The sequence below is a fragment of the Palaemon carinicauda genome, chromosome 13 (assembly GCF_036898095.1).
Source record: "Palaemon carinicauda isolate YSFRI2023 chromosome 13, ASM3689809v2, whole genome shotgun sequence".
NCBI lineage: Eukaryota > Metazoa > Arthropoda > Malacostraca > Decapoda > Palaemonidae > Palaemon > Palaemon carinicauda.
In genome coordinates this window covers 2824131-2851373 of record NC_090737.1, presented here as the reverse complement: position 1 = coordinate 2851373, position 27243 = coordinate 2824131, and the positions used below count along the sequence as shown (strand labels likewise).

General features: G+C 33.7%; 1 long non-coding RNA gene across 1 annotated transcript; it reads left to right on the top strand.

The window, feature by feature from the left end:
• The first annotated feature begins 10089 nt into the window (after positions 1–10089).
• On the top strand, positions 10090–22778 carry LOC137651871 (uncharacterized). The gene is made up of 3 exons (XR_011046108.1): positions 10090–10198; positions 13851–13973; positions 19430–22778. It is a non-coding gene; the product is annotated as an uncharacterized lncRNA (long non-coding RNA).
• Positions 22779–27243: the final 4465 nt, after the last annotated feature.

Below are 27243 nucleotides of genomic sequence, written 5' to 3'. Positions count from 1 at the left end.
TAAAGAGAGGAAACAAGGAAAAAATAAAATATTCTATGAACCGTAACATTAAAACAAATATCTTCTATATAAACTATATCAACTTTAACAAAACAAGAGGAAGAGAAATAAGATAGAACAGTGTGCCCGAGTGTACTCTCAAGCAAGAGAACTCTAACCCAAGATATTGGAAGACCATGGTACAGAGGCTATGGCGCTACCCAAGACTAGAGAAAAATGGTTTGATTTTTGAGTGTCCCTCTCCTAGAAAAGCTGCTTACCATGGCTAAAGAATCTCTTCTATCCTTATAGAGACACACACAATAATCGTTCACCTGAAACTTTAATCGTTTGATAAGTAGCTAAAAGATTTAAAACAAAAACAACTCAAAGATAGAGTTAATCATCAAAATATTACATGATCAATCTCTCCTGTCTCTCTCTCTATGTCTCTCTCTCTCTCTCTCTCTCTCTCTCTCTCTCTCTCTCTCCATGAAGTAAAAGGTTCTGAGATAAATCTCCTGAGAATTGAAGTAAAATGTCCCCCCTCTCTCTCTCTCTCTCTCATCTCTCTCTCTCTCTCTCTTCATGAGGTAAAATTGTCTGAGATAAATCTACTGAGAATTGAAGCTGAACAACCTCTCTCTCTCTCTCTCTCTCTCTCTCTCTCTCTCTCTCTTCATGAAGTAAAATTGTCTGAGATAAATCTACTGAGAATTGAACTGAACCACTTGTCGACCTCTCTCTCTCTCTCTCTCTCTCTCTCTCTCTCTCTCTCTCCTTCATAAAGTAAAATTGTCTAAGATGAATCTCTTAAGAATTGAAATAAATGCTTTCATAGTTTATGTCTCTTGTGGTTAAAACTCTCTCTCTCTCTCTCTCTCTCTCTCTCTCTCTCTCTCTCTCTTTTCATAAAGTAAAATTGTCTAAGATAAATCTCTTAAGAATTGAAGTAAATGCTTTCATAGTTTATGTCTCTTGTGGTTAAAACTCTCTCTCTCTCTCTCTCTCTCTCTCTCTCTCTCTCTCTCTCTCTTTTCATAAAGTAAAATTGTCTAAGATAAATCTCTTAAGAATTGAAGTAAATGCTTTCATAGTTTATGTCTCTTGTGGTTAAAACTCTCTCTCTCTCTCTCTCTCTCTCTCTCTCTCTCTCTCTCTCTCTCTCTCTCTTTTCACGAAGTGAAAATATCTGATATGAATCCCCTGAAAATTGAACTAAATGTTTTCATAGTTTAAGTTTATTATGTTAAAATAGTTTTAGCCTTGGACAAAGAAAATACAAAATTAATACAGTTTAAAATACAAGACTGTGAGGTTGAGGATACATCCTCCCGAGTCTTCAGACAAGAAAGAAATTATATTTATTATTACAATTTAGTGTATTACAAACGATTGAGGAAGGAATATATATCTTTGATAAAGTCACTCCATTGAGGAAACAATAAAATAGCCTTTTTCAGTATATTTACCAAAATATTAACTTTTTTATCATCAAATCTATTTCTTCTGTAATTTTTCTCCTACAATTGACATCCTTATAGAAGAACTACTATACATATAATATCAATAATCTTTATTTTCTCTTTCATTTCTGTTTCATTTCTATTATAATTATAAATGATCTTTTCTGTCATTCCATTGCATTTTAATTAATCTTATTATTTTTTTTTCAATCACTGATATGTATATCTAAAGTTTAAAGTTTGTGTTAACCAATCCTTGACTCAACACCAGATATGTTTAACTTGACAACAAACTGTTATTTAAATATTTTTATAATAATAATATTTATTTTCTGTTTCATTTCTGTTTCTTTTTCTATTATTACTACACATTATCTTTTCTATCATTCCACTGCATCTCGTAGCAAATGTTTTTATGTTGAACAGTCTTACATAATTCCTTTTATAGTTTATATATGAAATATCAATTTAATGTTGTTAATGCTTTTAAAATATTTTATTTTAATTTTCATTACTTCTTATATCGTTTATTTATTTTCTTATTTTCTTTCCTTACTGGGCTATTTTTTCATATTGGAGCCATTGGGCTTATAGCATCTTGCTTTTCCAACATGGATGTAGCTTAGCTAATGATAATAATAATAATAATAATAATAATAATAATAATAATAATAATAATAATAATAATAATAATAATAATCAATCTGATTTTTCTAATCACTGATATGAATATCTAAATTTTAAGCACTGCGTTAACCAATACTTGAATTAACATCAAGATATATTTAGCTGAAACAATAAACTCTCTCTTGATTATTTCTATGGAGCCGTCACCACTTGTGGTTCTCGAATGCCGTCGCCAGTGAGTCGAATAACGTGATTGGAAAGTCTCATTTCGACTTAGCGAAGGAGAATTGTTTCATTAATTGAGTTTTGAATAATTTTCCAAGTGATTTCACTCGTGTCAGCCTTGAGAATTTCTATTTTAAAAGCAATAGGATGAAAAAACAATTTTATATTATCCTAATTGTTGGTACTGTTCTTAAATATTTTATTTTGATTGTTAATTAATTCTCTTTTCCTTGTTTCCTTTCCTCACTGGGCTATCTTCCATGTTGGAGCCCTTGGGTTATAGCATCTTGCTTTTCCAACTAGTGTTGCCGCTTAGCAAGTAATAATAATAATAATAATAATAATAATAATAATAATAATAATAATAATAATAATAATAATAATTTTATTATTTATAAAAGTAGTATTAAATGTAATTTGCAAAAGTAATATAAAATTAATATTAAATGTAAATTGCAAAAGTAATATAAAATTTAATATTAAATGTAATTTGCATAAGTAATATAAAATTTAATATTAAATGTAAATTGCAAAAGTAATATAAAATTTAATATTAAATGTAATTTGCAAAAGTAATATAAAATTTAATATTAAATGTAATTTGCAAAGTAATATAAAATGTAACTTGCAAAAGTTATCGTACATTTGACAGCTGAAATGACATTGCTTTTATTCTTTTTGGCGACTATCGTACAAAGGTAAAAAGTTTTTTGGGCGTGAAAAATCAAACAAGGTTTTTGGAGGGGGCTAAAAATTGAACATTTTTGACCAAAAAAAAAATAAATAAATAAAAAAAAGAATATCCCTAATCTATTGTTTGATCATAAATTCATTTTATAATAGAAATGGATTTATATATTTAGGCTTCTTTTACAATACCTTAAATATCCTAGACCCATATTAGTTATGATAAATGGTAGTTTCCATAAACATTATTAAAAGTAGTATGATATTAAAACAAATGGTAGTTTCCCTAAACATTATTAAAAGATTTATTGATAATTGAATTATAATTAATTTATTATTATTAAAATTTTTAGAATTATTGTTATCGAAATTATTATTTTTATTATTATAATTATTATTAATTTATCATCCTCATTAAAAAAATTGTAATTATTATTATCATTACGATTATTGATTATTATTAATATCAAAATTATTATTAATACATTATTATTATTAAATTTTTGGAAATTACTATTATTATTAGAATTATGAAATATATTATTATTATTATTATTATTATTATTATTATTATTATTATTATTATTATTATTATCATTATTATTATTATTATTATTATTATTATTATTATTATCCAAAACATTATTTTATCTCATACCAAATATTTCTTATGAAATGTTTTCATGAAGAATATGATTGGCAATAATTAAAAACCTGTATCTGATAATCTATATTAATTTACCGTTATTAAGATTTTTAAAGAATTATTATTATTAAAGTTAATATTGATATTAAAATTATTATTAACATGCTATTTTTATTAAAAAAAATTGAATTTATTATTATTAACCAACTTATTATCATTATTATTATTATTATTATTATTATTATTATTATTATTATTATTATTATTATTATTATTATTATTGTTATTATTATTATTATTATTATTATTATTATTAAATCTAAATTGTTATTATTTTCAAAATTATTAAAATAATTTTTTTTTCAAAATTATTAGAATTATTATTTTCAAAGTTATTAGAATTATTATTTCAAAATTATTATAATTATCATTTTCGTAATGATTAAAATTATTATTGGAGAATATAAACAAGAACCATTTTCCTAATTCACAGAGTATGAAGAAATACTGAAATATCAAGTGCTGAAAATTTCAGAGAAAACCAAATCTTCTCCAAGCCCGGAAGGATTGGGAAAAAAATAAAGTAAGCAATGAAATTCCTTTATTCTAGATGCAGCAAAAGTAAATATTCATAGAAGACTGAATGCCAGCTTTGTTTACCCTCTAGGTACGTTGTTGTTTATCTTTCTGAATAGTTTAGTGTTTTGGAAGAATTTTTGTTATTATAAGAGGGTGAATTCGAAAGGCATTTCAATTCATTTTGGTCTTAACTATGACTCTTTATTGAGGTTTTTCATTATGATTCACTGTTTAGATTTTTAATTACATTTCAAAAATCTCTCTCTCTCTCTCTCTCTCTCTCTCTCTCTCTCTCTCTCTCTCACACACAATTTAGGCCTATATGTATTAGGTTATATGGCAATATAATCAAATAATGGTCGATTGAAATCAACCTATTTCAACTCTCTCTCTCTCTCTCTCTCTCTCTCTCTCTCTCTCTCTCTCTCTCTCTTTATATTTAGGCAGAAAAGTATTACTTTATATGTCAATATAATCTTATATATAGTAGTGTAAACATAAGTATCTATCGATTTCAACCTCTCTCTCTCTCTCTCTCTCTCTCTCTCTCTCTCTCTCTCTCTTTATATTTAGGCAGAAAAGTATTACTTTATATGTCAATATAATCTTATATATAGTAGTGTAAACATAAGTATCTATCGATTTCAACCTCTCTCTCTCTCTCTCTCTCTCTCTCTCTCTCTCTCTCTCTCTCTCTCAATTAAAGTATATATTTATTAGTTTATACTGTTAAAGAAAACTGTAATTTCGATAGGAAATTCTCTGTAGAAATATGTTCTCAGCCGCATTTTAGTAAAATACAGGCAACTGTAGTGTTTACCTTACTTTATTATTATCTTTTATGGGTTGGTGACCGTAATATCACTCCTTTACGTCAATATTTCCATTTTTAAAACTGTAAAAGCCTGGCAACATTTAATCCAAGATTTTTATGGTTTCTTTTGGCATTTTTTTACCAGTATACCATGAAAATATTACTTATTAGATTTATAATGATACCAAATCTACTACCGTAATTTTTACCTTACTTTGTTATAATCTGTTATGGGTTGGTGACAGTAATATCACTCGTTATTTATTCCAAGATTTTTACGTTTTCTTTTTTTTTCAGTAAATTTTTAAATGTACCTTCACAATATTAATTATTTGATTGGTAATAATACCAAACCCAGAAAAAAAAAAAAGCAGCGAATAACTCCTTTACGTCAGTATATCAGCTTTTAAAACTGTAAATGCCTGGCAACATTTATTCCAGGATTTTTACGTTTTTTTTTTTTTTTTTCGGGCAAATTTTCAAGTGTACCTTCACAATATTAATGATTTAATTGATAATAATAAAAAAAAGTACTAAAAAACAGTGACTAAAGAAAATATTATAATATTGTAGATGTGACAACGAGAACAGAAGATTGACGTGCCATAGTATATTTTTCAATGGTGTTCATTTTGAAAGACGACAATAGCAAACATTGGAAACCTATAGCCAATCAGCTTTTACAGCTTTGCCTGAAGGAAAATATTCTATAAATGTAGGTTTTCTGAGCTCATACATATCTGTTTCAGATATGAAGATGTGTAGGTAAGATTGGTTTCCACGGTTCGTAGTTTTCTTCATCATTACCTCCGCCAACAAAGTTGGAAGGTTATTTTTTATCCCCTGTTTGTGTGTGTGTTTGTTTGTGAACAGCTTCCTGGCCACAATTTTAATCGTAGAGTAATAAAACTTAGAGAGATTAACTGTTATGTAAAAAATTGGAATTGGTTAAATTTTGGAAGGTCAAGGTCAAAGGTCTAGGTTACGGTCAAGCAAAATGTCGAGAAATAAGCTGCCGCGGCGGAGGTCCGCACTCTGGTTTCCATGGTTTGCAGCTTTCCTCATTATTACCTCCGCCAACGAAGTTGAAAGGGGGTTATGTTTTACTCCCGGTTTGTGTGTGTGTGTTTGGGGAAAGCTTCCTAGCCCCAATTTTGATCGCAGAGTAATGAAACTTACAGCGATTAACTTTTATGTAAAAAGCTGGAAATGATTAAAATTTGGAAGGTCAAGGTCAAAGGTCAAGGTCACGGTCAAGCAAAATGTCAAGCAATAAGCTGCCGTGGCGGAGGTCTACGATCTGCCGAGTGCCCCTCTAGGTGAAAAATATCTCACACCAAACGTTTGGAGAGATACCAATGTAAGGATGTTGGACAAGGACTCATTTTATGAGTGTTTATATTGCTTCTTTTTAATGCTTCAGGCTTAAGGGGCCTTTTCATCATTATCTTTACTTGTGGTAACAATTTAGATAAATAATCTGTGATATGCAATTACTGGTTACATACACAGTTACAAATTCGCCGTAAAAAAATGGTAAAAATCCTGGAATAAATGTTGCCAGGTATTTACCGTTTTAAAAACGGATATATTGACGTAAAGGAGTGATATCAATGTCACCAACTCGTAAAGATAATAACAAAGTAGGGTAACAGTTACGGTCGCCTATATGAGGTTAATCTTTTGGGTAATTATGCCTTTTTGGGTAGAAGATAGAAGTGGGTTGGCTTACTAGCTGTTCAGTCTTGCACTTGCTCTGCAGTCCTCAAACATTCCTTAATCATACTGGTCTTCATCTGATAAAAATTCACCCAGCTTCGAAACAAGGATTTCTTCTGGAGTATAGACTTATGCTATTTTCACTGTTCTTTTTTTTTTTTTTTTTTTTTTTTTTTTTTTTTTTAGAAACAAAATGCTGCATAAATAATCTTTTAATTAAAATCTAAATATCCCCGAGACTTGCATTCCAACTAGATTTGTATATGAGCATTTTCTCTTTAGCCCTAGGCTATCTTAAGATAGACGGATAATTAGAATTTTACACATATTTTTACAACGTCTTTTCGTCAACATTTTAATAAAACATACATTCTCACGTATGTAATCCAATACTACGCTACCTGATAAAATCTCTCCCTCTCTCTCTCTCTCTCTCTCTCTCTCTACTAAAAGCGCATCTCTCTCTCTCTCTCTCTCTCTCTAGTACTTCGGTATCTACTAAAAGCTACTTTCTCTCTCTCTCTCTCTCTCTCTCTCTCTCTCTCTCTCTCTCGTGTATAAACCAGTGATTCGGTATCTAATAAAAGTGATTCTCTCTCTCTCTCCTCATAGGTATAATTCAGTACTAAGCTACCAGATAAAATCTCTCTCTCTCTCTCTCTCTCTCTCTCTCTCTCGTGTGTATATTCAGTACATCAGTATTTAATAAAAGCTTCTCTCTCTCTCTCTCTCTCTCTCTCTCTCTCTGGTGTATAAACCAGTACGTCGTTACCTAATAAAAAGGGAGTCTCTCTCTCTCTCTCTCCTCATGAGTATGATTCAGTACTAAGCTACCAGATAAAATCTCTCTCTCTCTCTCTCTCTCTCTCTCTCTCTCTCTCTCTCCTCAAGAGTTGTTTGAACGGTATTTATGACTTCAAATTTGTTCCGAAATGAAATCATATCCATCATCATTTACGATAAATACCTTTCATTCTCTCTGGATCTTTTTATGAAGCCCCGAATCAGTAACTCGGGATATTTCCTTTCCTTCGAAGCATTTGTCATTGTAATGATTCGATATAGCGGAGAATTTGGGATACGAGCATTTGGGATACGAGCAGTGCTGTTAATTGATGATAATTTGGTTTTGTTGACCTGCTTGAGAATTGCGAGAGTGGAAGGCTTGAGAAACGGTTGTAGTAGTAGTAGTAGTAGTAGTTGTTGTTGTTGTTGTTGTTGTTGTTGTAGTAGTAGGAGCGATAATAATAATAATAATAATAATAATAATAATAATAATAATAATAATAATAATAATAATAATAATAATAATTATTATTATTATTATTATTATTATTATTATTATTATTATTATTATAATTATTATTTCTCTTATATAATAGAGCAAGTATATGTATATATATATATATATATATAATATATATATATATATATATATATACACATGTATATGTATAAATATATGAATATAAATATATATATATATATATATATATATACATATATATATATATATATATATATACTGTATATATATATGTAACCAAACACTTACTCATTATCATATAAGGGAGATATATAAGGGAGATTATTCTCAACTATCACTAGGCAACCTGAAATTTCCGTTTTCCATTGTCCCATTGAATTCATAAACAAAATACACGATTTTATAATAATCGTCCCACTGCAATTTTCACGCCGTTCCCAAATCATCCTTGTCAATCACTCGCCGGAACGAAACTTCTCAGAAAGTCTTGTTCAATCCGTAATGACCATTAATGGCCTCATTAGAAATTCCAATTTTGCTTTCCAGAACTATCGGATTTCTTCTGGCAAAGGATGACTATTTCATATCGGATCTAGAGTGGCACTCAGTTGAGATCAGACCTCCACCGTGGCAGCTTATTTCTCAACGTTTTCCTCGACCTTGATCTTTGACCTTTGACCTAAACATATATCTATGGTGGGGATTTTAATACACTCAAATATGAACCAAGTTTGAAGCCTCCGTGTCAACGATGTCCAAACTTATGGCTTATTACGTGAATTGGACATTTTGCTTGGCCTTGACCTTTGACCTTGACCTAACAATATTTAATTATTTCCAGCTTTTACTGCGATAGTTAATTCCAGCAAGTTTCATTATTCTACGATTAAAATTGTGACCAAGAAGCTATTCACAAACAAACACACACACACACACACACAAATAAACACACAAACAGAGAGTGAAGCATACCCTCCTTCCTACTTCGATGGCGGAGTTAAAAACCTCTTACTTTTCTCTGAAGAATTATATCTTTCAATATTATATTTTTCGTAGTATTACCGTATAATCAATATCTTATGGAAATAGAGTTAAAAGTATTATATGTGATTCAAGCAATCTACTGAGGTTTCATATCTTAAAAAATATATATATTATTTTATGTATTGAAAAGCTCAATGTACCTTAGTATTTTCAGGGGAGTCGTTTAAACATATTAGCATAACCTTTTTGATATTGTCAGCCGAAGGCTTAAACTAGCAATTCAACTTAATAGTGATACAAATGTAATGGATAAGATATATTTTAAGGCTTAAATGATAGGGAGTACACACACACACATACATACATACATATATATAATATATATATATATATATATGTGTGTGTGTGTGTGTGTGTGTGTGTATATATATATATATATATATATATATTTCAAATAAGCCATATATATTAATACATTAAAGTCTGGATTCTCTTAACGACCTCGGGATCAGAGCCCAAGGCGGAACCGCCCAAAGACTATGATATCGGACCGACGGGGATTTGAACCCTCGCCAGGATATCTGTATGCCAGTGACCATACCATTCCGCCAGGAAGGAAGAGGTCGTTAAGAGAATCCAGACTTTAATGTATTAATATATATGGCTTATTTGAAATATGAAAGAAACACGTTTAAATGTGCAAAAAATTTATCATATATATATATATATATATATATATGTGTGTGTGTGTGTGTGTATAAATATATATACATATATGTGTGTGTATGTGTGTATATGATTGTTTGTGATATGTCTGTGTATGAGGGCATATGAATGTGTGCATTTTTTATGGGTATGTCCATGCATTTTTTGCTACATAAAAATACCGAAGAGTCTTGTAAAAATATCAGAAAAGTAGTTCATGGCATTTCTTCCTTTTCATCGTAGAATACGCGAAATTAGGTGTACAATTAAAATATAATTAGTTTTATATGTATATCATGGTATTGAAAAGAAAGACCATATTAGATAATGATTTAATAAGAAAATAATTATTTCCATATTCCAATATTCTTGGCAAATGTATTGCTCCACCCTTCAGTGTGTCATTTCACTGCCGTCTGTAATGGAAGGAAGAGGGAAACAGGAGTAACTCATTTTCCGACATTTCCTGTAATTAAACGTTCTACATTTTCCTCCCAAAGGTTAGTACAGTTAATGTGGATACCAGGTCCGGTATATTAAGGTATCTTCAGAGTTATCTTTAGATAGAAAATAGATAATGTAGTTTCCGATGTTGGTTGGCCTACTCCGGTTTGAGGCGGCCGTCATAGGCCAAGACCTTTTTTAAAAATGGCGTTGCTGTAGGTCCAAATTCTATATACTGCACAAGTTCCAGTTTAATGTTTAATGAATTATTGTTTTGATAGGTTATTTAACATTAAAACAGTTTAGAGGCCCCTGGTTTAGATGATTTTTCAATAATATGTTGCTCTTTCAATATGTAACTAGACACTTTTTTTTAAGTGCTTCGATGGTGTGGATTTGACAATTAACGAGGAATAAGCCAAGTGGTTCTTTTAAATACCTAAGAATGTATAGGACAAACTAATTTTGTAGGTCCTATAGTGCGTAAGATAAGTAAAGTATCTTGCGTGAAAATATATTTCTATTTCAAATTATAATTGAAGTTGTGGCAACTGGGATACTGGTGCATTTTGACCAAATCTGTCAATTTTACGGTACCTCTAATTGATAAAAAATCTACAGGCCATTTGTACGTTGTTTTGTGTATTTAAGTTAAAGGTCATCTTGATTAAACTGTATGAACCTACTGTTGAATGACTGAAATATTTCTATTTTATGACTCAACTTTCATAAAAATAAGTAAAATGTGATTTTTTTTCTCACAAATACCCTATAGTTTTTTTTTTTTTCTAAGAATTCTTGTAACTCGTGTTATTGTGTGCACCTGATTTTCCCAGGTTTGTTTAATCTACATATATTCTGTTTAGTATATTAGATCCTTGAAAAAAATCTGGGTAAATATTTGATATTTTAATTTCTACCCCTATAGACGAACCATATAAGGTATTTTTCCAACTCTCTATCCTGTGTTTTATGCATTTATGACCATGATTATTTGGAGAAACCACACTTTTTAGTTTTTTACCTCTTGTATAAAAACAATTATGGAGAACCACATAGGAAATTAGGGTATCTGGGATGGGAAATGTCAAAAAAATATATTTACAGCAATGATAATGATAAAAATGTGTAAGAAACACTAGAAAACCAGTTGAAAAAAATGTATGGTTCGTGTAAGTGGCATCAAAGTATCACAGTCAGCCCTCGATATTCGTGTGTTTTACCTTTGCAAATTCAGTTGCTCACTATACAGAGAACCGTATAATCTATTACATAGAAAATCGCGTGTTCTCTGTTTCGTGACGAATACTCTCGCAGACAGAAGATTTCAAACCTACCTTGCTTTTTTACACTCGGCATGCTTCGCGTTGTACAGCACAACACCCCATCTCTCACTAACTCTGCCTCGGTCATGCATCGTCTCTCTTCACGTGCATCTCCCGCTTTAATACTTTGTGCAGAATCATGTTGTGATATAAAAAAAAAGTAATGTAAAAAACATGTACATATCAAATGGGTTTATAATGATTTTAGTATAGTGATACGTACATTAATCTACCCCACGTGCCAAACAATTGCCAAACAGTCAACGGCTCAAGAGTTGCATCATGCTTCAGACTTATTGCATAGAACTTTGTGCGTAAATGTTTAGCGGTGTTGTACTGATACTCGTTCCATTCATTTCCAATGTTACTGCTCCAAGCAGTCAACAGCACAAGAGTTGTATCATGCTTCATACATATTGCATGGAACTTTGTACGTAAATGGTTAGTGGTGCTGTACTGATACTCATTCCTTTAATTTTTAATGTTAGTGTATTCATTGTCTATTAGCATTATTGTTATATTAACTACTGTAGAGTACTATAAATGAAAAACTGTACTTTACAGTAGTAAGGTAGATATAAGCTATATGTACGGTGAGTTAGAACAGTGCGAGTTGACCTGCCGAAAACAGCAAAGACTTACAAGTGTTACCTTAGCTAATTAAGCTGTACTTAAGTGATAGTACTGTACATATATTACAGTAATATACACTTCAGTATCAGCAAGTGTTATTAGATGGGAACAACAATGTTTTCTTACATTATATATGTGTAGCAATGACTCGTGTTGTATAATGTGTATAATGTAGTGTTAACGTGTACTGTACGTACGTAAGTACAGTGTACATTTACAGTTGCTGAAATGTGTTCATATACTGATGCAATTCTTATACTGCAATAGAAACCAAATATATACAATATTAGACTGTACATTGGGTTACTTAGTATGTTAGTCAGTGGGCAGTGCGTGAGTAGGTTATGAGTTGACTCACCCTAGGGCACCAAGTATTCACGGATTCTCTCTATTCCCACCTTTTCTGCTACCTAACCCCTGCGAATATCAAGGGCTAACTGTAATTTCAGGTGTTATGACTAAAAAATCACATTTTAGAAGAGAAACAAACACAAACACCACCTAACCTAAAGTTCCCAACCTAACCTAACCTTAAAGCTGTATCCTTAACTACTCTTGGAGCTACATCCACGTTGCGACACCCCTTAAGGGTGCCATATCCTTATCAATCCCCCAACCTTAGACTGCTGTATCTTTATCTTCCCCAACCCTTACACTGATGTATCCTTACCTATTCCCCTTTGACCGCCATACCCTTACCTACGTACCTACCAGGAATTTCCTTAATAAAGAAAAAAAAAATGGTTGATTACTCGCTGTTTGGGGATATTTTGTTCTAAATTTAGAGGGGCAAGAGAATGATAACTTACATATAAAGCAACACAGATGTAAAAAATAAGAATTGTTGGCTCAACTTTTTGTTTTTAGAAATTAGTGGTGAGTGATTGTATCTATGCTATTGTCAGATGGGTTTAGGAAATTTCAATCTTTTTCTGATATATTCACTAACCAACCTTTTGAGCTACAGTGTATTGAACTTTTAAAATTTTATGCTACAGGTTTCAAAATATTCTAGGCAAGTCATTTCTTAAAGCCTATGGAGTGCTTTTGGTTAAAAATATTTGATTATAAGGTCATCTTCATTTACTCGTCGGCTGCAACATGTCACAAGTGCTTTTCGGGGAATAAAATCTATTTATAATGTTGTCTAATAAGGTAATTAATTGTGATGTACATAGGAAGCTCTATATGAGATTTACTAAGTGATATTGTAGCATCACTGATTAAGAAAAGGATTAGTTACACAGGGTGAAGACTCTATTAAATGAAAACAACCATCTAGGCGAATATGGTTTAGACGTGATGTATCCCAGCCTTTCACAAGGTTTCTTGCACCCAAAGCCCAGGCATCACATACCGCAATAGTTTTGGTGTGATTTATGTTTGTCATTTATACATGGTGTAATACACTTTCTATGGTATCCCTTCCTGTAAAACAGTTTCCCTCTTGGAATCCATAATAATTGTGCAATTTTAGGAATTAAGATATATGAGAATTGATGGTTTGAGCCAAAAATGATTGTTACTAAGGATAAATAGATTATTAATATTGTTCATTGAATGAAAAATATCTGGCAATAGGTTGTCACTTTTGGAAACTAAACTTATGAGAGTCAATACATTAATATCAATGATTCAGCAACATTCCATTTTGAAAGGTCTTTTAAGATAATTGATAAAATTTGTTATATTCTGTTGTGATATCATACAAAATTCGAGTGTGTTAAAAAATATTTTCAGTTTATATCAGGTGCATCTTGAGCAGTGAGCAATGAAACCCTGAGAATTGAAGGGTTAGAATTTTACTATTCTTCAATGAGATCATTAAATCTTTGAAGATAACCAGCTTACTGCAGTAACTGGAGCTTTGAATGTAAGGTTATCAATGAGCATTATTTGTTAGGGTTGAATGGTATTAGGAATAAAAAATGTTGGCTTGTTAGCAGATTGAAGTCTAATTGACTTTTGAGTAAATTGAAATTGGATTTGCCCTTTTATGGATTCATGATCGTAGATTGTCAATGGCTTGCATTAGGAGAGGCAAGTTTATGGATTGAGTAACATTTAATTTCAATGATAATTTGATTCTTAGTTTTCAAGGCAAAGTCTGCTTGTTAGTAGATTACACTAGGATTGACTTTCTATACTGCATTGACATTTGTCAGTTATTTATTCTAGATTTTACTTAATGAAGGTAGTCGAAGGTTTTAAGTGCTCTTGTTAGAAGACTAAAGTATTATTGGATTACTGATAGATTAGGGGTGATTTGATTGTCAGTAGATTATGATAGTGGTGGATTTCCTATGTTCATACACTAAAACAAACCATCGTCGTTTGATAAGAGTATGGTTTCCGCTTGGCTGGAACTCGCCTGTTAAATTTCATAAGGTGTCAGTAGTAACTGGTTTATGGTGGGAAAACCCTACCCCTCTCCAGCATACACATAAGCCACTGGTTATCCACACGTATGCTTGCTGTCTCCCTATCTTGCCTGGTCACTGTGATTTTGTGTATGATTGTGATAGTAAAACCACCTGTGGACATGCGATCCTGCCCTAGAGGTTGCTGATCGTAAGTGGGAAACCTTCTTAGACCTAATCCTATGATGATATTAATCCTTAGGGTTGCAGGATACACATCTTAACCTAAGACATTGTTTCTCTAAATTGTTACAATAAATAGCCTTAGGCTAAGGAGTACCAAGTACTATGAACTTACAATTATGAGTCATGCAGACTCCTGCTAAAGACTCGGTAATGTAAAAACAATATAATAGTCGAACAATAATTCATTTGTTGACTTAGAATAAGGTTGGTAATTTGGTTAGTGTGATAGCTTGGTCAAGGGACAAGGGCAGTATATGACAACTAATTGTTGATGAAGGCAGGATTATATAGTCAATGGCTAATGTTGGAAATATTTTGATTTATGTAAGGTAACATTGATTATTTATCGACAAAAGACATGTATTATTGTTCTGTGTTTTGACATGTTAAAGACGTGACTCTGATAAGACGAGGTTACCAGTTCAACAGTGGTGAATAGGTTAGGCTTTGGATGAAGTATAAACATGAAGTAAGAAAAAAAAAACTATTAATAATTGAGACTACAGTAGGTTAATGAATCAGTCTGATAAGTTGTTCCAGAGTTCAATGCAATATTAGTAAGATGGTGAATCTAGGTAGAACTATAAAAGCATCCTGAGGTCAGACCTCTGCCACGGTAGCTTATTTTATAACCATCTGAGAACTGGGTGTTAAGATAAGGTTAATTTGGTCACCGTTTTGCTTGACCTTGACCTTTGACCTCAAACGTTCAAAATTGAATCACTTTCACGTCTCAACATAACAATTAATCCCTGAAAGTTTCTCTACTCTATAAGTAAAATTGTGGCCAGGAAGTTTTTCATAAACTACAAACATAAAGATGGGCAAAAACATAGCCTCTCCTCAACTTCCTTGTCAGAGGTAATGAGTTGGTTAATTGATTGAAGATTTAACCATAAAATCTACTTAAACTAATTACTTAATATGATAAGGTAGCTGCAGTTACTCCGGAGGATCTGGACAATATATAAGGAAAATTTAAAATGGTATTTCAATTACAAAAATGATACATTTACTTGATAAATTTAGGAAGTAGCAGATAGTTTTTTATTAGAATGAAAACACTACATTTAATCATTCATTTGCAGAGAACTGTTCTCTCTTATACTGAGTGATATTCTACACTTGAAACTGTTAGTGTCAATAATTCCTATTTTTCATTAGAATTTGTGCATTCAATTTTTCAAAAATATTTTTAGTATCGCTTGGAGAAAATTTCAGGGATTAATTGAAAGATTATATGGAGCTCCTAAGGATTAGGGGGACCTCCTAAGGATTAGGGGGAGCTTCTAAGGATTAGGGGGAGCTTCTAAGGATTAGGGGGAGCTCCTAAGGATTAGGGGGAGCTCCTAAGGGTTAGGGGGAGCTTCTAAGGATTAGTGGGAGCTTCTAAGGATTAGTGGGAGCTCCTAATGATCAAGGCCGAGCTCCTAGGGATTAGGGGGAAGCTCCTAAGGATTAGGGGGGAGCTCCTAACTATTAGGGGCGAGCTCCTAAGGATCAGGAAGCTCCTAAGGAATAGGGGGGAGCTCCTAAGGATGAGGGGGGATCTCCCATGGATTAGTGGGATCTCCTAAGGATTAGGGGGAGCTCTTAAGGATCAGGGGAGCTCTTAAGGATCAGGGGAGCTCTTAAGGATCAGGGGAGCTCCTAAGGATTAGGGGGAGCTCCCATTGATTAGGGGGAGCTCCTAAGGATCAGGGCGAGCTCATAAGGATTAGGAGGAGCTCCTATTAGACAATGGATGACCTGAGGTTAGTCAATAAGGTAGTCTGATATTTCCTTATTAGGATATAGTTGAAAATGAGAGTGGTGAGAGACTAGTAGATATGTGTGTTGAGCAAGAGATGGTGATAAGTTCTAGCTTTTTCAAAAAGAAAGATAAAAATAAGTATACATGGGTAAGAGTGACAAATGGAAGAGTAGTAGAAAGGGCATTAATGGATTGTGTTGATAACAAAGAATGTTTGGAAGATTGAAAGACGTGCACGTGTTTAGGGGTATGGCTAACGGTATATCTGATCATTTTTTGGTGGAAGGAAAATTAGTTGTAGCAAAAGAGTGGGGGAATAGAGTAGGTGGATGTAAAAGGGAGCTAGTGAGGGTTGAAAGGCTAATAAAACCTGGGGTAAAAAGTAAATATCAGGAATGGTTGAAAATGGCATATGATGAAGTGAAATTAAGAGAAACTGGTAATTTAGAGGAGGAGTGGAAGTTAGTAAAATAAAATTTTGTTGGGATTGCAAGTGATGTGTGTGGCAAGGAGGTTATTGGAGGCAGCATGAGGAAGGGCAGTGAATGGTGGAATGAAGGAGTGAAGGTAAAAGTGGAAGAGAAAATAGGGCTTTTGAAGAATGGCTGCAGAGTAATAGTATAGAGAAGTATGAAAAATATAAAGAGAAAAATGTGGAAGTAAAGCGCAAGGTACGTGAGGCAAAGAGGGCAGCTAACCTGAGGTGGGGTCAGGGATTGGGTTATTCATATGAAGAAAATAAGTAGTAGTTTTGGAAAGAAGTGAAGAGAGTAAGGAAGGCTGGCTCAAGAATTGAAGAGACAGTGAAAGATGGAAATGGAAGGTTGTTAAAAGGAGAGGAGGCAAGGAAAAGGTGGGCGGAATATTTTGAAAGTTTACTGAATGTTGAGAATAATAGGGAGGCAGATATAATTGCTGTTGCAGGTGTTGAGGTGCCAGTGATGGGAGATGAGAATGAGAGAGAGAGATTACAATAGAGGAAGTGAGGAGAGCACTAGATGAAACGAGAGTAGGAAAAGCATCTGGTATGGATGGTGTGAGAGATGAGATGTTGAAAGAACGGGGTATGACTGTACTTGAATGGTTGGTGAGATTGTTTAATGTTTGTTTTGTGTTGTCAATGGTACCAGTAGATTGGGTTTGTGCATGTATTGTACCACTATATAAGGGTAAAGGAGATGTGCATGAGTGTTGTAATTCAAGAGGTATTAGTTTGTTGAGTGTAGTTGGAAAAGTGTATGGTAGAGTAATGATTAATAGCATTAAGGATAAAACAGAGAATGCAATCTCAGAAGTACAGGGTGGTTTTAGAAGAGGAAGGGGTTGTATGAATCAGATTTTTACAGTTGGGCAGATATGCGAGAAATATTTAGCAAAAGGTAAGGTAGTGTATGTTGCGTTTATGGATCTGGAGAAAGCATATGATAGAGTTGATAGGGAAGCAATGTGGAATATGATGAGGTTATATAGAGTTGGTGGAAGGTTGTTGCAAGCAGTGAAAAGTTTCTACAAAGGTAGTAAATCATGTGTTAGGATAGGAAATGAAGTGAGTGATTGGTTTCCGGTGAGAGTGGGGCTGAGACAGGGATGTGTGATGTCGCCGTGGTTGTTTAACTTGTATGTTGATGGAGTGGTGAGAGAGGTGAATGCTCGAGTGCTTGGACGAGGATTAAAACTGGTAGACGAGAATGACCATAAATGGGAGGTAAATCAGTTGTTGTTTGTGGATGATACTGTACTGGTTGCTGACACAGAATAGAAGCTTGGCCGATTAGTGACAGAATTTGGAAAGGTGTGTGAGAGAAGGAAGTTGAGAGTTAATGTGGGTAGGAGTAAGGTTATGGGATGTACGAGAAGGGAAGGTGGTGCAAGGTTGAATGTCATGTTGAATGGAGAGTTACTTGAGGAAGTGGACCAGTTTAAGTACTTGGGGTCTGTTGTTGCAGTAAATGGTGGAGTGGAAGCAGATGTATGTCAGAGAGTGAATGAAGGTTGCAAAGTGTTGGGGGCAGTTAAGGGAGTAGTAAAAAATAGAGGGTTGGGCATGAATGTAAAGAGAGTTCTACATGAGAAAGTGATTGTACCAACTGTGATGTATGGATCGGAGTTGTGGGGAATAAAAGTGGAGAGACAGAAATTGAATGTGTTTGAGATGAAGTGTCTGAGGAGTATGGCTGGTGTATCTCGAGTAGATAGGGTTAGGTATGAAGTGGTGAGGGTGAAAATGGGTGTAAGAAATGAGTTAGCAGCTAGAGTGGATATGAATGTGTTGAGGTGGTTTGGCCATGTTGAGAGAATTGAAAATGGCTGTCTGCTAAAGAAGGTGATGAATGCAAGAGTTGATGGGAGAAGTACAAGATGAAGGCCAAGGTTTGGGTAGATGGATGGTGTGAAGAAAGCTCTGGGTGATAGGAGGATAGATGTGAGAGAGGCAAAAGAGCGTGCTAGAAATAGAAATGAATGGCAAGCAATTGTGTCGCAGTTCCGGTAGGCCCTGCTGCTTCCTCCGGTGCCTTAGATGACCGCGGAGGTAGCAGCAGTAGGGGATTCAGCATTAAGAAGCTTCATCTGTAGTGGATAACGGGGGAGGGTGGGCTGTGGCACCCTAGCAGTACCAGCTGAACTCGGTTGAGTCCTTTATCAGGCTGAGAGGAACGTAGAGAGTAGAGGTCCCTTTTTGTTTTGTTTCATTTGTTGATGTCGGCTAACCCCCAAAATTGGGAGAAGTGCCTTGGTATATGTATGTAGGATATACAGTAGAAGACAATATTTCATTATAAATCTCATGGACATGTCTAGTTTGTTATTATTTCTTCGATTTTGTTTTTAATACACTAGAATATTTCGTATTTATAGTTGATCATGCAGAACATTTTATTAAATGTATAATGTTGATATAGAAGTGCACTGTAAAATATTTCAATAAGACCTATGTATCTGTGCAATTAACCTCATTTCTTTATTTTTCAGACTATAACCCTCAAAAAAAAAAAAAAAAAAAAGTACGTATATCCTCCTGCTCAATGCAGAAAATTAAACAGCAAGTATGCACTTACGATGAACTCCTGCTCAATGCAGAAAATTAAACAGCAAGTATGCACTTACGATGAAGATCAGCAGCGAATAATCTTAAAATTTACTACAGGGGAAGTTTTAAAATAGATTCCAAGGAAAAACCAAAGAGTCTCAACTGAAGAGGCCAGTCTATCATCAAGCATTTCTGAAGCATCATAATAGCACTACTATATTGCAAATATCATGAAATGCCAATTGACCAATTTTGTGGGTCATGTGTTATGATGGTCACTTCATTTATATCCTGTATGTTCAATAGCAATCAATGCATTACAATAGTTCCTCCATTGATATTCCAATAAGTTCAATAGCAATCACTGTGTTACGATGGTCACTCCATTTATACCCTTAGGTTTAATAGCAATCATTGTTATGATGGTCATTCCATTTATATCCCATGAGTTCAATAGCAACCATTAACTGTGCTACGATGGTCACTCCATTTTCAGTATATCCCATAGGTTCAGTAGCAATTACTGTTACGATGGTCACTCCATTTATATCCCACAGATTCAATAGTAATGCCTAACTGATCCAATGGTCACTCCCTTTATATCCCATAAGTTCAATAGCAATCACTGTTATGTTCATTGTATTAATATCCCATAGGTATTATAGCAATAACTGTTACGATGGTCACTCCATTTATATCCCACAGATTCAATAGTAATGCCTGACTGATCACTCCCTTTATATCCCATAAGTTCAATAGCAATCACTGTTATGATGTGCATTGTATTAATATCCCATAGGTATAATAGCAATAACTGTTACGATGGTCACTCCATTTACAGTATATCCCATAGGTTCAGTAGCAATTACTGTGTTACGAAGGTCACTCCATTTATATCCAATAGGTTCAATACCAATCGCTAACTGAAGATAAAAAACTAGTAAAGTGACAGTAAATAAGTAATATAGAATTTTAGAACAATGTTGCCAGATTGATTCCATTTTTATTTATGAAAGTCTTTATTTCTGTAAGCCGTCAATTTAATTATTGAAGCTATTAAGTAGAATTAGTAAAATAGCTATATTTTTTCGCTTAGAGTTATAAAATGCCAGTGCATATGCAGCCAATTCTTTTTAATTTTTAATTTTGTGCATCTTTAAGTTAAAAATTACATGTATAGATATGGTTATATTTTATAGTAGACTGTAAACACCAAGAATTAGGTCCAGATCAACATTTATGATTTTTTTTCACTTGAAATTGATTGCAATTTCCTGATTAATAATTGCTCGTTTAGTTTGCTTTAAACTAAGGGGTGGATACCTGATATACTGTATGATGAGGAATTCCTATTACCTGTTAGTATTATTAGCTGGTAATATTATGTGATCATAAATTAATTGATTTTATATGTATTATTGAAATTATTTTTGGCCATAGAGGAAATTTAACTAAACACTAATGAAGAAAACAAATGTAAATGGGGAAGGACTTTTTGCTTGGAAATATGCTGATCAAGTTTTCAGTTTTGATTAACTAGATGTTAAATCAAACCTCAATTTCCTCTATATGGCCTTATCATTTTTAGAATTGTGTAAAATGCTGTAAATAAGTTATCTAAATGTGACTGAATGAAGTGGAAATTAACAATCATAATTTGAGCAATTGGTTGAAATTCATTTTACAATCTGTGTATTGAGATTTATTAAATTGCATGTGAATATAACCTTTAATTACATTAACTTTATATCGTTTCATCTTTGTCTGTGTATACCCTTTCATCTTTGTGTCTGTATTACCCATTCATGTCTGTATACCATTTCATCTTTGTCTGTGTATACCCTTTCATCTGTGTCTGTGTATACCCTTTCATCTTTGTGTCTGTATTACCCATTCATGTCTGTATACCATTTCATCTTTGTCTGTGTATACCCTTTCATCTTTGTGTCTGTATTACCCTGTCTTCTCTTCCCTTTATACCATTTCATCTTTGTCTGTATATACCCTTTCATCTGTGTCTGTGTATACCCTTTCCTCTTTGTGTCTGTATTACCCTTTGATGTCTGTATACCATTTCATCTTTGTCTGTGTATACCCTTTCATCTTTGTCTGTATATACCCTTTCATCTTTGTGTCTATGTTATCCTTTCACGTCTTTATACCATTTCATCATTGTCTGTGTATACCCTTTCATCTTGTGTCTGTATTACCCTGTCTTCTCTTTATACTATTTCATCTTTGTGTGTATATACCCTTTCATCTGTGTCTGTGTATACCCTTTCATCTTTGTGTCTGTATTAACCTTTGATGTCTGTATACCATTTCATCTTTGTCTGTGTATACCCTTTCATCTTTGTCTGTATATACCCTTTCATCTTTGTGTCTATATCCTTTCACGTCTATATACCATTTCATCATTGTCTGTGTATACCCTTTCATCTTTGTGTCTGTATTACCCTGTCTTCTCTTTATACCATTTCATCTTTGTCTGTATATACCCTGTCATCTGTGTGTGTATACCCTTTCATCTTTGTGTCTGTATTACCCTTTGATGTCTGTATACCCTTTCATCTTTGTCTGTGTATACCCTTTCATCTTTGTCTGTGTATACCCTTTCATCTTTGTGTCTGTATTACCTTGTCTTCTCTTTATACCATTTCATCTTTGTCTGTATATACCCTTTCATCTGTGTCTGTATATACCCTTTCATCTTTGTGTCTGTATTACTCTTTCATGTCTGTATACCATTTCATCTTTGTCTGTGTATACCCTTTCATCTTTGTGTCTGTATTACCCTGTCTTCTCTTTATACCATTTCATCTTTGTCTGTATATACCCTTTCATCTGTGTGTGTATATACCATTTCATCTTTGTGTCTGTATTATCCTTTCACGTCTTTATACCATTTCATCTTTGTCTGTGTATACCCTTTCATCTTTGTCTGTATTTCCTTGTCTTCTCTTTATACCATTTCATCTTTGTCTGTATATACCCTTTCATCTGTGTCTGTGTATACCCTTTCATCTTTGTGTCTGTATTACCCTTTGATGTCTGTATACCATTTCATCTTTGTCTGTGTATACCCTTTCATCATTGTCTGTGTATACCCTTTCATCTTTGTTTCTGTATTACCCTGTCTTCTCTTTATGCCATTTCATCTTTGTCTGTATATACCCTTTCATCTGTGTCTGTATATACCCTTTCATCTTTGTGTCTTTATTACTCTTTCATGTCTGTATACCATTTCATCTTTGTCTGTGTATACCCTTTCATCTTTGTGTATGTATTACCCTTTCTTCTCTTTATACCATTTCATCTTTGTCTGTATATACCCTTTCATCTTTGTGTATATACCATTTCATCTTTGTGTCTGTATTATCCTTTCACGTCTTTATACCATTTCATCTTTGTCTGTGTATACCCTTTCATCTTTGTGTCAGTATTACCCTGTCTTCTCTTTATACCATTTCATCTTTGTCTGTATATACCCTTTCATCTGTGTCTGTGTATACCCTTTCATCTTTGTGTCTGTATTACCCTTTCACAGCTTTATACCATTTTATCTTTGTCTGTGTATACCCTTTCATCTTTGTCTGTATTACCCTTTCACGCCTTTATAATATTTCACTTTCACGCCTTTATACCCTTTCATCTTTGTGTCTGTATTACCCTTTAACGTCTTTATGCCATTTCATCTTTGTGTATACCCTTTCATCTTTCTGTCTATATTACCCTTTCAGGCCTTTATACCATTTCACTTTCACGCCTTTATACCCTTTCATCTTTGTGTCTGTATTACCCTTTCATGCCTTTATACCATTTCATCATTGTCTGTGTATACCCTTTCATCTTTGTGTCTGTATTACCATTTCACGTCTTTATACCATTTCATCTTTGTCTGCATTTACCCTTTCTCGTCTTTATACCATTTCATTTTTGTCTGTGTATACCCTTTCTCGTCTTTATACCATTTCATCTTTGTCTGCATTTACCCTTTCTCGTCTTTATACCATTTCATTTTTGTCTGTGTATACCCTTTCTCGTCTTTATACCATTTCATCTTTGTCTCTGTATACCCTTTAATCTTTGTGTCTGTATTACCTTGTCACGCCTTTATACCATTTCACTTTCACGCCTTTATACCCTTTCATATTTGTGTGTCTATTACCCTTTCACACCTTTATACTATTTCCTCTTTGTCTGCATTTACCCTTTCTCGTCTTTATACCATTTCATTTTTGACTGTGTATACCCTTTCTCGTCTTTATACCATTTCATCTTTGTCTCTGTATACCCTTCAATCTTTGTGTCTGTATTACCTTGTCACGCCTTTATACCCTTTCATCTTTGTGTCTGTATTACCCTTTCATGCCTTTATACCATTTCATCATTGTCTGTGTATACCCTTTCATCTTTGTGTCTGTATTACCATTTCACGTCTTTATACCATTTCATCTTTGTCTGCATTTACCCTTTCTCGTCTTTATACCATTTCATTTTTGTCTGTGTATACCCTTTCTCGTCTTTATACCATTTCATCTTTGTCTCTGTATACCCTTTAATCTTTGTGTCTGTATTACCTTGTCACGCCTTTATACCATTTCACTTTCACGCCTTTATACCCTTTCATATTTGTGTCTGTATTACCCTTTCACGCCTTTATACCATTTCCTCTTTGTTTGTGTATACCCTTTCATCTTTGTCTATATCATCTTTTCACGCCTTTATACCATTTCATCTTTGTCTGCATATACCTTTTCATCTTTGTGTCTGTAATACCCTTTCACACGTTTATACCATTTCATCTTTGTTTTTGTATACCCTTTCATCTTTGTGTGTGTATTACCCTTTCACGCCTTTATACCATTTCATCTTTTTGTCTGTATTACCCTTTCCTGCCTTTATACCATTTCACTTTCACGCCTTTATACCATTTCATCTTTGTGTCTGTATTACCATTTCACGTCTTTATACCATTTCATCTTTGTCTGTGTATACCCTTTCATCTCTGTGTCTTTATTACCCTTTCACGTCTTTATACCATTTCTTCTTTGTCTCTGTATACCCTTTCATCTCTGTGTCTATATTACCCTTTCACGCCTTTATATCATTTCACTTTCACTCCTTTATACCATTTCATTTTTGTGTCTCTATTACCCTTTCACGTCTTTATACCATTTCATCTTTGTCTGTGTATACCCTTTCATCCTTGTCTATATTATCCTTTCACGCCTTTATACCATTCCATCTTTGTCTGCATATACCCTTTCATCTTCTTGTCTGTATTACCCTTTCACGTCTTTATACCATTTCACTTTCACGCCTTTATACCATTTCACTTTCACGCCTTTATACCATTTCATCTTTGTGTCTGTATTACCCTTTCATGCCTTTATACCATTTCACTTTCACGCCTTTATACCATTTCATCTTTGTGTCTGTATTACCCTTTCTCGTCTTTATACCATTTCATCTTTGTTTGCGTATACCCTTTCATCTCTGTGTCTCTATTACCCTTTCACGTCTTTTTACCATTTCATCTTTGTCTGCGTATAGCCTACCCTTTCATCTTTGTGGCTATATTACCCTTTCACACCTTTATACCATTTCATTTTCTGTGTATACCCTTTCATCTTTGTGTCTGTATTACCCTTTCACGCCTTTATACCATTTCACTTTCACGCCTTTATACCATTTCATCTTTTAGTCTGTATTACCCTTTCTCGTCCTTATACCATTTCATCTTTGGTTATCTATAACTTTTCATCTTTCTGTATATCATTTCATCTCTCGAGAGAGACTTGTCACCAAATTATTTAGCAACTGTCATTGAATGTTCTTCTACAAAAAAGTCAAATATAGGTCTGTGTTCTCTTAGATTCTAGGCCTATGTCCTACTAGAACCTAGGACTATTTTCTCATAAAAGGTATAAGATGATTTTCTTAAAAGAAGATGAAGGGTCAACTAAATCAAGATTTTACTTTGTACATAAGTCTAGATTTCTTACGAGCAGCTAATGCATGCAATCTTGTATAACAAGTAGTAAGGAAAGTCATGAATAGAATCATTTTGAATATTTGTGAAGGAAATCGTTTATTTCTCTCTCTCTCTCTCTCTCTCTCTCTCTCTCTCTCTCTCTCTCTCTCTCTCTCTCTCTCTCTCTCTCTCACATCTTAGAATTAAGGTTATATTCATAAAGAATAAATTTAGATTGTTTGGAAACTTTTGCCCAGGTGTTTGTAAGTTTAATATCAAAACTTCATATCAAATATTTGTGTTTTTCGTAAAATTAATAATTTTCCCAAAATGTCAATATTTAAATAATTCTCGTCACTTCTTACATTCCAAATGCTTAATTGCAGTAGTACATCCTGTTTATTTATTTTTTTCTGCAATCCAGTGAACGAGCATCTTTGTTTCAAAACATTAGACATAATTATCAAAAGTATAAAATCTCTTGTGTATTGGTTTTAAGCTTAGCATATCTATACAAAAGATGTAATTAACTACCTCGCACTCTAGTCTATATTCTATATAGTTAAGAACAGGTTTAGTTTGGAGCATTTTCGAAACTTGAATTTATATTAAAATGGTTTTATGAAAGAAATAGTGATTTGAGTTCCAGGAAAACAGTTTTTTTTATCATACTCTTAAGAGGAGGAAGCAATCAGTGAAGCATTTTCAAATCAGCATTTCTTAAATTGCAGGAAGGGGGTAATTGCGGGAAGGGAGGCATTGCAGGAAGGGGGAATTGCAGGAGGGAGGAATTGAAGGGAGGGAGGGAGTAATTGCAGGAAGGGGGAATTGTTGAAAGGGAGTAAATGCAGGAAGGTGGAATTGTGAGAAAGAGGAATTGCAAGAAAGGGATGAGTTGCAGGAAGGGAAGAGTTGCAGGAAGGGAAGAGTTGCAGGAAGGGGGAATTGTGGAAAGGGAATAATTGCATGAAGGGGGAATTGTGAAAATAGTAATTGCAGGAAGGGGGAATTATAAGAAATAAAGGAATTGTAAGAAAGAGGAATTGTAGAAAAGGAGTAAATGCAGGAAGGTGGAATTGCAAGAAAGAGAGGAATTGCAAGAAAGGGAGGAATTGCAAGAAAAGGAGAAATTGCAAGAAAAGGAGGAATTGCAAGAAGGGAAGAGTTGCAGGGAATAATTGCATGAAGGGGGAATTGTGGAAAGGGAATAATTGCATGAAGGGGGAATTGTGGAAAGGGAATAATTGCATGAAGGGGGAATTGTGGAAAGTAATGGCAGGAAGGGGGAATTGTAAGAAATAGAGGAATTGCAAGAAAGGGGGAATTGCAGAAAGGGGGAATTGCAGAAAGGGGGAATTGCAGAAAGGGGGAATTGCAGAAAGGGGAGTAATTGCAGAAGGTGGAATTGTGAGAAAGAGGAATTGCAGGAGGGGGGAATTGTAGAAAGGGAGTAATTGCATGAAGGGGAATCGTGGAAAGAATAATTGCAGGAAGGGGGAATTGTGGAAAGAATAATTGCAGGAAGGGGGAATTGTGAGAAATCGAGGAATTGCAAGAAAGGGAGGAATTGCAGGAAAGGAGGAATTGCAGGAAAGGAAGAGTTGCAGGAAGGGAGGAGTTGCAGGAAGGGGGAAAATGTGAGAAAGGAATTGCAGGAAGGGAGAAATTCCAGGAAGGGAAGTGTTGTAGGAAGGGGGAAAACGTGAGATAGAGGAATTGCAGGAAGGTGGAATTGTGTGAGAGGAATTGCAGGAAGGGAAGAGTTGCAAGAAAGAGAGG